At 40.8% G+C, this 16,892-nt stretch overlaps 1 long non-coding RNA gene and 1 other non-coding gene across 2 annotated transcripts; both read left to right on the top strand.

The window, feature by feature from the left end:
* Nucleotides 1-11,609: 11,609 nt before the first annotated feature.
* LOC139579875 (U4 spliceosomal RNA) lies at nucleotides 11,610-11,750 on the top strand. Its single transcript, XR_011675888.1, has one exon. It is a non-coding gene; the product is annotated as a U4 spliceosomal RNA (small nuclear RNA).
* Nucleotides 11,620-16,004, top strand: LOC139578292 (uncharacterized). Its single transcript, XR_011675523.1, has 6 exons — nucleotides 11,620-11,930; nucleotides 14,483-14,544; nucleotides 14,670-14,727; nucleotides 14,869-14,911; nucleotides 15,013-15,059; nucleotides 15,270-16,004. It is a non-coding gene; the product is annotated as an uncharacterized lncRNA (long non-coding RNA).
* The last annotated feature ends 888 nt before the right edge of the window (nucleotides 16,005-16,892 follow it).

Below are 16,892 nucleotides of genomic sequence, written 5' to 3'. Positions count from 1 at the left end.
CCTAACCTTAACCCCTTTAGCTAACCCTAACCTTAACCCTTTTAGCTAACGCTAACCCTAACCTTAACCCCTTTAGCTAACCCTAACCTTAACCCTTTTAGCTAACCCTTCCCATAACCTTAACCCCTTTAGCTAACCCTTCCCCTAACCTTAACCCTTTTAGCTAACCCTTCCCCTAACCTTAACCCCTTTAGCTAACCCTAACCTTAACCCTTTTAGCTAACGCTAACCCTAACCTTAACCCTTTTAGCTAACCCTTCCCCTAACCTTAACCCATTTAGCTAACCCTAACCTTAACCGTTTCAGCTAACCCTGACCTTAACCCTTTAACCTAACTCCTAAACCTAACCGCTAATCCTAAACCCTATTTTAGCAAACGTTAGCCAGATAGCTAACTTTAGCCTCCTAGCCATCTAGCTAGAATTGGTTACATATCAAAAGTTTAGCAAATTTGTTACATATACTGCATTTTGAAAATGTGTAATATATTGTAACATTATATGAGTTGTAATTTGTAACATATCATATGAAATGGGTGATGAACAGCCACAAATTAATAGATACCATACAAAACATAACGTATCATACTAAATGGAGTGTCTTAGATTTACGCACATCATCCTGACATGTTTTGAAACATTACATGGTGTTGTAACACTATTTAATAAATTGTAGTGCAACACCTTGCCAGGGACTGGGAGCACTAACAGAAAAGGTTGAAAACAGTAGTTTTATGTTTGAGTTCTGTTTAGTGCAGAATTAGATACCTTCTCTTTTGTTGTCCTTTCCTCTCTCTAAAACATCTGAAACTGTTGTGGTGCCCTCAAACCCTGTATAATGCAGAGTTAGATCTCTTCTTCTGGAGTATTGTAATGTTCAATGTTGATTTATGCAACAATCCACCTAAGGTTTTACAGAAAACATAGCAAGATTCTGTATTTGCCTCTAGTATTAAAGTATGTAAATGTGGGAATGGTTTGTGTCATCATTAATGTAATTTTGTCTAAAGGTTTTGATATCCGTTCATCCTGAATCGTTACACCTCATAGCACAACAAGCTGCTTACTACTAATATATAAGTATAAATGTATTTATTCAAACATCCATATAACATTGTGTAAAATAATAATAAAGTAAAACATTATTGAATTACCCACAATCCTATGAAAACAGAGCCAAGTGGCAACATAGGAAGTGCAAGGAGATTGAAACCAGGCTTCAAATCAGGTAATTCACTCTCTTATATCTATGTTTATCCTCATAAAAGATAGAAACATTTTTAGCAACATATTAAGCAGGATGTTTTTGGGGAGTAAACTGAAATGAACTAATAATTGAAACGACCTGCATTCATTTTCATTAAGTATAAATTGGTTGTCATTTAATTTTTTTTTAAATTTAATTCACTCCAGAATATTTTTTACAGTGTGGCAGTATTATTGAGTGTGTAATATTCCAATGAAATTCCACTGAAATGTACCATATTACTGCCCCAGAAGTCGGGGATTCAATGCCGCTTTCGCCTGTCCCACTTTCCTTCTTCTCTGTCACCTGTTTTTAATGTCTAAATAAAGGTGGAGTTCCACAAAAAATATTCTCAATATGCGCTTATCATCAATCAATATTTAGTCTATAAACAATTTGCATTTCTTAACCATTTGATTGTACGAGACACACAGCTTTTTGTGTGTGTTTTGATGCTGCCTTTTTACATGTGCTGAAAACACTCTTTACAATTTTTTTATTCAGACTGAAGAACCAGGTGTTTTAGAATACTTGTATTCTGTTTTAAAACACTTTCTGTGTATCATAAAACATACTTTGGGTTTACATTCAAACACAATCCAAACACCAGATCTTAGGTTAGGTGCACTACTTTCCATGGTTTTATTAGACAATCATGGTGTTTTGAGTCTTTCTATTTTTATAGTGTTGTAGGCCTTTACACCGCTCGAAGGATTGAAATTATAAGATACTGTTTAGATAACTTAATTGATTTTAAAACCCATATGATGAATGATGAAACCATTTGTTTTTCTTGTTGTTTTGACTCCATCAAGCCTAGGCCTGCCTGTTACTGTATAATGAAATAGTCAAGCCTTCACAGTTACTAGCAGTGGCTGTCTTGGCTTTTCACCTCAGAAGGTGAGGTTGCATCATGCACTGTTAGTTGTAGGCTACACTAGACAACTTTGAAGAAACTTGGGATTCCTGACCTTTCCAAACACACCTCTCCTGAATGCTGTCGCATTCCAGCCAGGGGCTAAAATGTAGCTGCATGTGAAACTGAACCCAGATCAATTTTCTCAACCACCAAACATCATCACCTCACCAACCACTTGAAGAGTTTATATTCCTGCCTGGGAGCCTCATCTCACATAACACTGCAGTTTGGCACATGGAGTAATAGTTTTATGGCCCTGTCTCATAATCCTTGCTGTGCTCTGGTTGGGTGTCAGTTTTGTAAGTGATTTACGGCCATGCAAATGAGCCTGTCTGTCTGGGGGAGCGACGTGTCGTCTTTGCCCGAAGGGCCCTGAGGGACGATGGGGCTGAGGGGGTGTGAGTCAGCCCCTTACTGCTGACACAGCCAGAAGAGTGGCAGAGATGCAGCAGAGAGGCTGAGGGAGATGGGGGAGATGGCCTTCACAGGTTTTCATATTGACCGATGAGATGGAAACTAATGTCAGGCAAACAGACAGAGAGATGGAGTGAGATCGACAAACAGAACACTACTATCAGAGCAGAAACTGAACACTCAAGAAACACAGCTAGGTTAGTGGATATAGCAAAACAAGCAGAGCCAAATCTGCTGTCTATATGATGCTTGAGTTCACAATGCTTGACCTGTTTGTCTAAGTGTTCAGGAGTAATGAGTCTTGGAAGTAGGTTATAGGCTTGACCACACCAAGCTAGGGCAGCTGTCACACAGTTCTGATGTCTTCATTTCTCTGTTCTTTCTTATTTTGGGGGGAAGGAATTATGTGTGTATTGTTATTGTATTGCTATTGCTGCATTGTTGGAGCTAGAAACATTAGCATTTCGCTGCACCTGCGATAATATCTACAAAAGTGTGTACGCGACAAATAAACTTTGATTTGATTTGAATGGAGATCGTTCATGGGAATATGATCAACTGGTAAGCAAGGAATAATCAGGAAACATGCTGTTTGTAGCCTTTATGCTTGTATGATGATAGCATATTTGTATTTATTCATTTTCTCATTACATATTGACTAGCGAATGATAGTCAGCCCCTTACTGTTCTCATACGTGACGCACTGGGACTGACAGAGACTGACTACATGGTTCATTATCCAAGGAGATGAGTGGAAGGTGGTGATTAGGGGAGAGCACGTCCCCATCCACATCGACGGGGCTGTAGTGGAGCTGGTCGAGAGCTTCATGTTCTTTGCCGTCAGCATCACTAAGGACTTAACATGGTCCACACACACCCGCACAGTCATGGAGCATCTTGACTGGCTGCATCCCCGCAGAGAGCTACACAAGGTTGTGCGGACAGCCCAGTACATTACGGAAGCCGAGCTCCCTGCCATCCAGGACCTGTATATCAGACAGTGTCAGAGGAAGGTCCGAAAAATCGTCAAAGACTCCAACTACCCAAGCCATAGACTATTCAACCTGCTACCATCCAGCAAACGGTACCAGAGCATTGGCTCTCGGACCAACAGGCTCCGAGACAGCTTCTACCTCCAAGCCAAAAGACTGCTAAATAGTTAATTAAATGGTTACCCGGACAATGTGCACTGACCCAATCTTGCACTGACTCTGTGTACACTCACAAGACTATATACAGTGCCTTCGGAAAGTATTCAGACCCCTTTGACTTTTTTCAAAGTGTTGTTACTTTACAGCATTAATCTAAAATGTATTAAATAAAAACAATCTAAACACAATACCCAATAATGACAAAGCAAAAACAGAAAAACCTTATTTATATAAGTATTCAAACCCTTCACTATGAGACTCGAAATAGAGCTCAGGAGCATCCTGTTTCCATTGAACATCCTTGAGATGTTTCTACAACTTGATTGGAGTCCACCTGTGGTAAATTCAAATGATTGGACATGATTTGGAAAGGCACACACCTGTCTACAGTTGAATTCGGAAGTTTACATACACTTAGGTTGGAGTCATTAAAACTCGTTTTTCAACCACTCCACAAATGTCTTGTAAACAAACTATAGTTTTGGCAAGTCGGTTAGGACATCTACTTTGTGCATGACACAAGTAATTTTTCCAACAATTGTTTACAGAAAGATTATATCACTTATAACTCACTGCACCACAATTCCAGTTGGTCAGAAGTTTACATACACTAAGTTGACTGTGCTTTGAAACAGCTTGGAAAATTCCAGAAAATTATGTTATGGATTTAGAAGCTTCTGTTAGGCTAAATGACAACATTTGAGTCAAGTGGAGGTGTACCTGTGAATGTATTTCAAGGCCTACCTCCAAACTCAGTACCTCTTTGCTTGACATCATGGGAAAATCAAAAGAAATCAGCCAAGACCTCAGAAAAATTATTGTAGACCTCCACAAGTCTGGTTCATCCTTGGGAGCAATTTACAAACGCCTGAAGGTACCACGTTCATCTGTACAAACAATAGTACGTAAGTATAAACACCATGGGACCTCGCAGCTGTCATACCGCTCAGGAAGGAGACATGTTCTGTCTCCTAGAGATGAACGTACTTTGGTGCGAAAAGTGCAAATCAATCCCAGAACAACAGCAAAAGACCTTGTGAAGATGCTAGAGGAAACAGTATCTATATCCACAGTAAAACGAGTCCTATATTGACATAACCTGAAAGGCTGCTCAGCAAGGAAGAAACTACTGCTCCAAAACCGCCATAAAAAAGCCAGACTACGGTTTGCAACTGCACATGGGGACAAAGATCGTACTTTTTGGAGAAATGTCCTCTTGTCTGATGAAACACAAATATAACTGTTTGGCCATAATGACCATAATTATGTTTGGAGGAAAAAGGGGGAGGCTTGCAAGCCGAAGAACACCATCCCAACTGTGAAGCACAGGGGTGGCAGCATCATGTTGTAGGGTTGCTTTGCTGCAGGAGGGACTGGTGCACTTCACAAAATAGATGGCATCATGAGGGAGGAAAATTTGGTGGATATATTGAAGCAACATGTCAAGACATCAGTCAGGAAGTTAAAGCTTGGTCACAAATGGGTCTTCCAAATGAACAATGACCCCAAGCATACTTCCAAAGTTGTGGCAAAATGGCTTAAGGACAACAAAGTCAAGGTATTGGAGTGGTCATCACAAAGCCCTGACCTCAATCCTATAGAAAAATTGTGGGCAGAACTGAAAAAGCGTGTGCGAGCTAGGAGGCCTACAAACTTATTGTGGGAAGCTTGTGGAAGGCTACGCAAATTGTTTTACCCAAGTTAAACAATTTAAAGGCAATGCTACCAAATACTAATTGAGTGTATGTAAACTTCTGACCCTCTGGGAATGTGATGAAAGAAATAAAAGCTGAAATAAATAATTCCCTCTACTAATATTCTGACATTTCACATTCTTAAAATAAAGTGGTGATCCTAACTGACCAAAGACAGGGACTTTTTACTAGGATTAAATGTCAGGAATTGTGAAAAACTGAGTTTAAATGTATTTGGCTAAGGTGTATGTAAACTTCCGACTTCAACTGTATATATGGTCACTTAGTTGACAGTGCTTGTCAGAGCAAAAATCAAGCAATGAGGTTGAAGGAATTGTCCGCAGAGCACCGAGACAGAATTGTGTCGAGGCACAGATTTGGGGAAGGGTACAAAAAATGTCTGCAGCATTGAAGGTCCCCAAGAACACAGTGGCCTCCATCATTTTTCAATGGAAGACGTTTGGAACCACCAAGACTCTTCCTAGATAGATCTGGCCGCCTGGCCAAACTGAGCAATTGGGGGAGAAGGGCCTTGGTCAGGAAGGTAACCAAGAATCCAATGGTCACTCTGACAGAGCTCTAGAGTTCCTCTGTAGAGCTCTAGAGTTCCTCTGTGGAGATGGGAGAACATTCCAGAAGGACATCTCTGGTCTGATGAAACCAAGATTAAACTCTTTGGCCTAAATGCCAAGCGTCACATCTGGAGGAAACACCATCCCTATAATGAAGCATGGTGGTGGCAGCATCATATTGTTGGGGATGCTTTTCAGCGGCAGAGACTGGGAGACCAGTCAGGATTGACGCAAAGATGAATGGCGCAAAGTATAGGGAGATCCTTAATGAAAACCTGCTCCAAAGCGCTCAGGAACTCAGACTGGGGCTTAGGTTCACCTTCCAACAGGACAACGACCCTAAGCACACAGCCAAGACAACTCACGAGTGGCTTCGGGATAAGTGTCTGAAAGTCCTTGAGTGGCCCAGCCAGAGCCCGGACTTGAACCCGATCGAACATCTCTGGAGAGACCTGAAAATAGCTGTGCAGAAACGCTCCCCATCCAACCTGACAGAGCTTGAGAGGATCAGCAGAGAGGAATGGGAGAAACTCCCCAAATACAGGTGTGCCAAGCTTGTATCATCATACTCAAGAAGACTCAAAGCTGTAATCCCTGCCAAAGGTGCTTCAACAAAGTACTGAGTAAAGGGTCTGAATAGTTATGTAAATGTGATATTTCATTTTTTTAAATTCTATATAAATTAGCAACAAAAAAAACATGTTTTTGCTTTGTCATTATGGGGTATTGTGTGTAGATTGATGAGGGGAAAAAAACGATTTAATCAATTTTAAAACAAGGCTGTAACCTAACAAAATGTGGAAAAAGTAAAGGGGTCTGAATACTTTCCGAAGGCAATGTTTACACACACTACACATCCACTACATACGCACGCATAACACACAAGCATACCTACACAACACAAACACACTTACTTTTACACTGATCATATGCTGCCACTACTACTCTATATTTTAGTCTTATTATTAACTATCCTGGTGCCTGTCACTTTACCCTGCTTTCATGTACATACATATATCTACTACGTTAAATACCTTATACCCCTGCACATTGATCTGGTACTGGTACTCCCTGAACATAGCTCCATTCTTGTGTATTTTATTACTCTTCTGTTACTATTCTTTTATTATTTTTAACTGCATCGTTGGGAAGGGCTCGTAAAGCAAGCCTTTCACAGTAAAGTCTAGTTTTCGGGAATGTGACAAACACCATTTGATTTGATTGCAGCACTCGATTTCTTGATATTAGATCAGTGTGCTCAGTCATTTACCCAATAATAAATTATTCTATTCACACAATGTTAGTATTGAAGTCAGTGAGTTCATGCTCTCTTCTTGAGTGTTCAGTCAAGGTCTAACCAATACTTGTAGTTCAGGAGCATGCTTCAGCACCTGTTTTTCATATGGATAGAGTGCACTCTGCTGGTTCCTTATTGCAGTGCATGTGTTCAAGTGCCTGCATTAATTATGCACAATGTTTATGCTGTACTTCATTCGGTGAGAGAGCTGTATTTTGCCGACATATACATTTTAAGTGTCAGTGCTTCTGTTATAATGCATGCATGCTTATCTTTGGGACGATGTATAGATTATGTACTGTTAACTCTGCCTACTGTACATGTGGGTATTACTATATCGTCATTAAAACTGTGCACATTTAATAACTATGTGACCAGTATTGATATCGTTGCATAGTGCTACTATGTGTCTCCAAATATATTCAAAATTTCTATGCGATACAGTAGTATCAGCTTATACAAAAACACATGCACTATTATGACTTTCTGTGTCAGTGTCTGAAGGTTGCCAGATGTAGCATCTCTGGGATGGAGTTCAGAAGACAGGAGACATGGGGATAACAGATGGAGGCTGCTCGTGGACACAGGAAGCTGTCACGGAGAGGGGGGGGGGGGGGGGGGGGGTGATGCTGGAGAGACAGAGGAAGGTTATTTAAAGGAGCAGTTTGGTTACGTCCCAATTGGCACACTAATCCCTATACAGTGCACAACTTTTGACCAGGTTTCATAAGTAGTGCACTATATAGGGAATAGGGTGTCATTTGGAATGCATCCTTTGATTTGAATGGCTCCATGACCTAGCAGAGCACAGCACTGTCTGTCAATATGACTTATTGCAGTGGAAGCCTGTGACGGCCGGAGATGTTTTGAGTGACCTAACTTTACTGTGTGCAGACTAGAGCCTTGGCTGGTTGTCTGTACTGTAAAGCATAGTGTGACACGGGGAGAGGAGAGAGGGGCTGGCCAGCATCAATGCCTGCCTGTCTGTCCCCCAGCCTGCTGTGATATAAATCAGACCACACACACACACATGGCATACAAACACACAGACACACACAGTGGCACAGACACACACACACACAAACAGAGACACACACGTAAACAGGTACTCCCTCCCTACAAACATACACCTCATTATGCCCGCTGATCCTGATGAATCACTGATCAGTGATTTAAGAAGCCTGAGTGTGTTGGTGGACGGAGGTCTGAGAGTGTGATTAGAGACAGACAGCTGTGATTGGTTGGGTCTAAGCTGGAGCAGCCTGGTTGGCACACACCAGTCTAAGGGTTTTACCGGAAAGCCATACTTACATTTCCCAGACAAAAATTCCTACTTAACCTAGTAGAAGCTGCTACACATGACATAAGCTTATCCTTATACTGGATGGCATTGACTTAAAAACAAAGCTTCTACAATTGAATATACTAAACAAAAAAAGGGATGATGCCAGTGTGTTTAAGACCATGGACTACCACTGGGCCCTATTGGAAAGCAAAGTATTATGTAGGCTGGACCAGATCTAATCTATAGCATGTCACAGGTGATTACTAAAATCACACATCCCTGAGTGGATTCTTGATAGGGCTTTCAGAGAAAAGTAATCAAGGCACCTCAAGAGAATTAAAGCATATTATCCCCCCTGACCACCATCATTATCAAATGTCCACAACTGGCACACAGGTGTGGCACACAAGCCTGGTTTGAGAGATCGTTCATCTGTGAAAGTGAACACAGCTCTTCTCATATTTTCCTGGGTTGCACTGACGCAATAGCCAGGTTGTAGTGTGATGATGAAAATGGATTGCAATGCTAGGCTCAGAATGAAACAGAAGCTTACCGGATTCATTTGAGATTATGTGGCCCAGACACAGTGTAATCCCTTTATCTACATACTTACCTGTCCTGTCCCTGACGGTGATCCTGCCACTGTAAGACTAATTGTACCTGTCTATGACTGGCAGGAGCAAATCCTCCCTATTGTGTCAGCAGCACAGCACAGGGCGCTTTACAACCGGCATGCTACTGGTTATCTGCTGCTGAGCCTACATTATATAAAGCAAATGGCATTATCCCACTTAGGTTTCACAACAACAGAAATGCTTTTAATGTTCACTCTCCATAGGAAATGAGGGTTTATTATTATTATTATTATCCAGCATTGCATTGATATTTAGAAGAAGCTTAGTGTATTAGGCACTATTACCTATCCAGCTCAACTGGTATCAATAATCTGACAACGAAATGAACCTTTACTGTAGGAGATATAGGAGACATATGGGTAGCTAAGAGGCCAAAACTACACATAAGAATATACATCTACAGTGCAGTGTTTTGGCATTGATATGCAAGAATATGTAGCTTTCCCTTTCCATCATTTCTGCATAGAAATGACAGTTCTTATAATAGCTGAAATTGTCATGCTGTAGTCAAGTGGATACTTCAACTGATTATGTGAGAGGTCTCCTTCAGGGGTGGAAACACAGGGAACAGAATCCTCAAGTTACAAATGGGGCCTACAGTCATACGGTCTACACACCCCTTGCACAGTCTTCACATGTTGCTGCCTTAAATGAAATGTAAAAAGAGATTACATTCAATTTTTTCCCCACACCGATCTACACAACCTATTCCACATTTTTAAAGAGAAAGAAAAATCATAGAACATTTTCCAAATTAATAACAAATACAAAATTAAGATGTCTTGACTGCATGTCTTCACACCAGTGGTGGAAGCACCTTTGGCAGGCATTGCAGCTGTGAATAATTTTGAATTAGATTCTAGCAACTTTGGACAACTCTTAGGGAAATATACAGTCACTAGTGAAAGTCTACACACCCCCTGCACAGTCTTCACATTTGCTGACTTAAAATGAAATCTAAAAAGGGATTCAATTATATATATTTTTTAATTTAGAGGTAATCACAGAAATAATCTTTAAACTATGCCACTTTGAATGGATTAGATTGCCATCTGGTGGTTTGAATGGCACACTACGGAAGCAATCTATCAGACTAGAGAACGCTGATAGGCGCTTGTTCATATCATGAGCTTCAGTGGTAGCTAGGGATAGTTTGGTGATCAGTCAATGAATATGTTCTTTATATCATTGAACCGCCTAGTGTTATTGTCTACATAGAAGTGACAACACCTCAAGGATAGAACGAAGGTACCATCGGTGAGACAAAAATGCTCCCGTTTTCAACCACTAAAGGATACAAGCGCCATGCTTCCTATAGGCCCACCACACTTGCGTCAAAAGAGTTCATGAAATATTTTTAGAACATTGCAAACAGAAATGTAAAATGTAGCTGACAGGACATGCTTCTAAATTCTGCAGAAAATCTCGACATTTTCTACATATAAATATATTCCTATCTGAATACCCAGTAAGGGCGTTTTCGCACATATGTCTGAGTTCGATTATTTGTTACATTGTACTTTTTTCATTTGGTCCGGTTGGTTTCACATAGCCAAATGTCAAACAACCTAAATTGCCTAAACAAAACCACGTGTTCATGCAAGTAATTTGTTTATTGGAGAAAAATGCTCACATTATAATGATCAAGAAGCCTAACTTGTATCCCAAATGACATATTACTTTCGCTTTGTTCTTCCAACAATTGCCGCTCTAACTAAACTGCGACGTGAATATGCGTATAACACCCATGTAGCCTAATCTGCATCGGATGCATTCATAAATGCGCTGCAAATCACATAATATTTAAGATATATTAAATTACGTTACTGCACTGTGTGCATTTCATCAATTGTTCGCTGCCAAACAACCAATAATACAACAGAGTTTCTAAAGCATACTGTACTGTCTTTGATAATACTGCGCTTCTTTGGTTCTTTTCCTGTGTTTGGTCCGGACTGGTTCTGCAGCGAACCGCACTAGACAACCCTTTTTGAACAAACCACAATGCGTTGTTTAGTGCGCTCCTGAGTGACGATTGTGGAAATAGGAAATAAACTGTAAAAAACGACAAACCCAGCTACAAACCCATTTTGTGGGAAAGCCCCTTAGCCTATCCTTGTTTTATCCAGCCTGTAGATAACTGATCAGTTATGTCCAATTCTCCACATGTTGACACAATGTATCCCACAATGCACGGCATTTCTTTGAATATTTTAAATGAAACATTTAAGAATATATATTTTTAATTGTGTTCACATCATAATAACATTTTACACGTCTCCCTAATCTATCTCTATTTGTGTATTGTTTATAATGTTTTTATTTTTATTTTATGGAAACCGTTATTGGAATCATCATCGAGTCGAAAGTATATCCACCCAATCCCCCTTTCTCGTTATCTTTGCGCAGTGGCAGTATCGTAGCCTATGAGGTTTATCCGAGGCGCGATTATTGCTAGTTGAAAACTTTACCCAATACCCCGCCGAGACGACTTGAAATATAGTCGGCTTTGGCAATTTTTGATGGTCTCTCAGGAGACTAATATGCTTGTGAAATATTAACTTTGAATCGTACATAGTAGTGTTACTAATGCTACCTCTAACGAGCGCATAAAACGCTATTCATCATGGAAGTCTGAAATGATCCGTGTTGGAAATCACTGGGTTTGTTCGACTTTGAAATCACTGGGTTTGTTCGACTTTGCAGCCGACAGTGCAGGTGAGTAATGACTAACTGATCTACAGAGAACCTTGCATCAGAAATAACTATTCATGGGCCTCCAGAGTGCCGCAGTTGTCTAAGGCACTGCATCACAGCGCTAGCTGTGCCACTAGAGATCCTGATTCGAGTCCAGGCTCTGTCGCAGCCGGCTGCGACCGGGAGAACCATGGGACAGCGAACAATTGGCCCAGCATCGTCCGGGTTAGGGGAGGGTTTGGCCAGCAGGGATGTTCTTGTCACATCGCGCTCTACTGACTCCTGTGGCGGGCCGGGCGCAATGCACGTTGACACTGTCGCCAGGTGTACAGTGTTTCTTCCGACACATTGGTGCGGCTGGCTTCCGGGTTAAGCGAGCATTGTGTCAAGAAGCAGTGAGGCTGGGTTGTGTTTCGGAGGACGCACGGCTCTCGACCTTTGCCTCTCTCGAGTCCGTACAGGAGTTGCAGCGATGGGACAAGACTGTTGGATACCACGAAAAGGGGTGAAAGAAAATAAATAACTACTCATTATTATTTGTAGATCAGTCAGTCATTTACAATTTACCAATTATACATTTCCGTTTTGATCCTCTCGAACATGGCCACTGTAGCGAGTAACTACCCGTATGTGCGCTAAAGATGGCGCCGGTGGGTAGGGCTGCCGTCTTATCGGCTCTTAACCAACTATGCTATTTTGTTTTTGTTTTTTTGCGTTGTTCGTAACTGGTTTTGTACATAATGTTGCTGCTACCATCTCTTATGACCGAAAAGAGCTTCTGGACATCAGAACTGGGATTACTCACCTCAAATTGGACAAGGAGTTCTTCTTCAATGAGTCGGATGCAAGGGATATACTATGGACACCCGACCAGACCCAGATACCCGTGATTCACTGGAAAAGGAAACATAGATTTTGAGGAAAGAGATCAGGATGTCTTGTGAGGAACAGGCAACGAGTGGCTAATCTGCACTTGCCTTCCATTCTGCTAGCTAACGTTCTATTGCTGGAAAATAAATGGGACGAACTGAAAGCACGTATATCCTACCAACGAGACATTAAAAATGGTAATATCTTGTTTCACAGAGTCGTGGCTGAACGACGACATTAAGAACATACAGCTGGCTGGTTATACACTCTATCAGCAGGACAGAACGGCAGCCTCTTGGAAGACACAGGGCGGGGGCCTATGCATATTTGTAAACAATAGCTGGTGCACGATATCTAAGGAAGTCTCAGGGTTTTTCTCACCTGAGGTAGAGTATCTCATGATAAGCCGTAGACCACACTATCTACCTAGAGAGTTTATCTGTATTTTTCATGGCTGTCTACATACCACCACAGACCGAGGCTGGCACTAAACTGCACTCAATGAGCTGTATTCCGCCATAAGCAAACAGGAAAATGCTCATCCAGGGGCGGCGCTCCTAGTGGCCGGGGACTTTAATGCAGGGAAACTTAAATCAGTTTTACCTAATTTCTATCAACATGTTAAATGTGCAACCAGAGGGGGAAAAATCTAGACCACCTTTACTCCACACAGAGATGCGTACAAAGCTCTCCCTCACCCTCCATTTGGCAAATCTGACCATAACTCTACCCTCCTGATTCCTGCTTACAAGCAAAAATTAAAGCAGGAAGCACCAGTGACTCGGTCCATAAAACAGTGGTCAGATGAAGTGGATGCTAAACTACATGACTGTTTTGCTAGCACAGAGTGGAATATCTTCCGGGATCCATTTGGTTTTTGGAAGTGGTTTTTCTAGGTGGCTCCCATTTTGGCTGTAGTGTTTCCAAGCGCGTGGAAGAGAACGCGTTCTTTGGTATTTTTCTCCGGTAAAGACAATAACGATTCTCCGTCTTAAATTTTATCGTTTATTTACGTATTAGGGTACCTACGGTTTGATTATAAATGTTGTTTGACTTGTTTGGAAAAGTTTATTAGTAACGTTTGGGATTCATTTTGTATGCATTTTGATGGAGGGAAACTGGGAGGATTATTGACCGAAGGTTGCCAGCTAAATTGAGTTTTATGGATATAACGTACAAAAGACATTATCGAACAAAAGGACCATTTGTGATGTAACTGGGACCTTTTGGAGTGCCAACAGAAGAAGATCTTCAAAGGTAAGGCATTTTTTTATATCGCTATTTCTGACTTTCGTGTCGCACCTGCCTGGTAGAAATATGTTTTTCATGTGTTTGTATGCGGGGCGCTGTCCTCAGATAATCGCATGGTTTGCGTTCGCCGTGAAGCCTTTTTGAAATCTGACACCGCGGCTGGATTAACAAGACGTTACGCTTTATTTTGATGTATTACACTTGTGATTTTATGAAAGTTAAATATTTATAATACTGTAGTTTGAATTTCGCACTCTGCAATTTCACCTGATGTTTGTCAGGTGGGACGCTACCGTCCCTCCTGCCCATAAATTAACTTACAGTACACCCTGTACATTGCAATGGAAGCACAGTGTGATTTCACTGAGGTATGTATAAATTATGAAATTCTCATCACTAGTGGATATGTTTTTTTGGATACCCATCCGATTGTGTGATTTTATTTTTAAAAGGAAAACATGCAGCAAATTAGGCGATGGTGGTTCCTAGTTCTCCTGCAGAACTTTCCCATGCCGTAAGTATTGAACATTTATAAAAACGTTTCATTTGCATCCTTAAAATCACTTGTTTCACTGTAGCCAGACTGATCTGAATATATATTTTCATATTGTATGTAATGTATGTCATTCACTCACTAAGGTCTGAAGAAGAGAGGTTGAAAGATTGAAAAAGGCAGCGAAAACAAAACACACTACAGGTAGGAGGTGTCATATGACAGTGGTATAGTCTTAAACCAATGTTTAAAGACTTAAACCCCCCCCTCTCATATGATGAGTGGTATAGTCTTAAACCAATGTTTAAAGACTTAACCCCCCCCCCCCTCTCCAATATATTTCAGGATGATGTAGAGGTCACATCAGCATCCAGCTCTGCAGGATCAGGTACTGTATAGGCTATTAGCTAAAGTAAGGTGCATTCTTGTACACACATCCCTAGAGGTTCCTTTACATTACTTAATGACCACAATCTGTTTTCTTTCTAGACGATACTGAAAACAAAATGCATGGCGAACTGGGAGCTGTGAACTGGGTATGTAGTCTGTGTATAATGCTGAAGGCTTGATGCATGTCAAGATATAATAGTTGTGATGACTTGTTGAGTAGTTATAGATATCACTGAAAACCCCTTTAGTAATAGTGGCTTTTGTTTGCATGGTGGTATTGTGAAAGTGGGGTGTAATTTGTCTTGATCACCCAATGAGGCACTACTCTTAATATTTATTCTTCCTTTATCTTCAAGGAAGCAGATGTTCTTCTAAGGGACACCCTAGAGGCAGCAAGGTGGTGCGAACTCCAAACATTTAAAGGCACTGTTTCCCTCCCTAGTGTAATTGGGATGGACGGGGAAGACCGTATTACTACCCTTAAAGAACTACGGTTGTATGATGGCCTGGATGAAGAGGAAAATATTCTCCTCAAGGAACCATTCATGTTACAGAGAAATTATGAGATGTTCTATGTGGAGGCAGTTGACAACAAGAAAATGACTGTCTGTGTCACGCCCTGACCATAGTTTGCTTTGTATGTTTTATGTTTTGTTTGGTCAGGGTGTGATCTGTGTGGGCATTCTATGTTGTATGTCTGGTTTGTCTATTTCTATGTGTTTGGCCTGATATGGTTCTCAATCAGAGACAGGTGTTGTGTTGTCTCTGATTGGGAACCATATTTAGGTAGCCTGTTTTGTGTTGTGGGTTATTGTCTATGTGTAAGTTGCCTGTGTCTGCACTTATTGTTTATATAGCGTTACGTTCGTTGGTTATTTTGATAGTGTGTTTAGTGTTCTTCGTTTCGGTAAATAATTAAGAAGAATGTATTTATATCACGCTGCGCCTTGGTCCTCCTCTGTCACGTTCGTCGTAATGTGGAAGAGTCTGCCTCTTGAGGAGCAGGAGTGAAGCCATTTTTGAGGAGTGGTCAAACCTTGTTTTTGTCTGCTGTGTTAATTGTGTTGTTTAGTAAAGATGACGTAAAGTCACCCAAGTCTCTGATCTCTTTACTGGATGGAGCTGGTATAACTTAATGTACAAAGCACATGCAGCTTGTCACTATGTCTAAATGGTATAGTCTGTCTCCATTCTCATGAGGAAAGTAAATAGCATTATAAATCAGGATAGGTAGTAACTGTATATATATGCTCAATTAAATAATATAATTACATTAATCAACACAATTTTAACAGTACATGACAAACATAACAAGTCTGATGTTCACTGCAACAATATCAGTAGCTTGTCTCAAATATAGCATGAAGCACATGTGCTGGTACCACTTTATACAATATTTCTTACGATCTTCAAAAATGAAATACGTTTATATTCAACGTGTATTCAACATTTTCCAACCAAGCAGATGAGTCACGAAAGTCAGAAATAGAAATAAAATGAATCACTTACTTTTGAAGATCTTCATCTGGTTGCAGTCACAAGAGCCCCAGCTACACAATAAATGGTTGTTTTGTTCGGTAAAGTCCCTCTTTATATCCCAAAAACTCAGTTTGTCGGTGCGTTTTGTTCAGTAATCCACTGGCTCAAAGGCGGTCAAAACATGCAGACGAATACATCCTAATAGTACCGGTAAAGTTCGTCAAAACATGTCAAACGATATTTATAACTAATCCTCAGGGTGTCAATTATCTAAATAACCGGACAATAGCGTATTCAATAGAAAGGAAAAACAACGAAGGGCGCGCACACAGTCACACGTGCAAACCAGTACTGCATGCTTCCCCAGTCCCCTAACCAAAAGGTATTTTCTTTGTCGTTTTTCAGAAAACAAGCCTGAAACCATGTCTAAAGACTGTTGACATCTAGTGGAAGCCATAGGAACTGCAATCTGGGCCCTAACCAATTACATAGTCAATAGG

The sequence above is a fragment of the Salvelinus alpinus genome, chromosome 6 (genome assembly GCF_045679555.1).
Source record: "Salvelinus alpinus chromosome 6, SLU_Salpinus.1, whole genome shotgun sequence".
Classification (NCBI taxonomy): Eukaryota; Metazoa; Chordata; class Actinopteri; order Salmoniformes; family Salmonidae; genus Salvelinus; species Salvelinus alpinus.
This window is presented reverse-complemented; position numbering and strand designations above follow the sequence as displayed.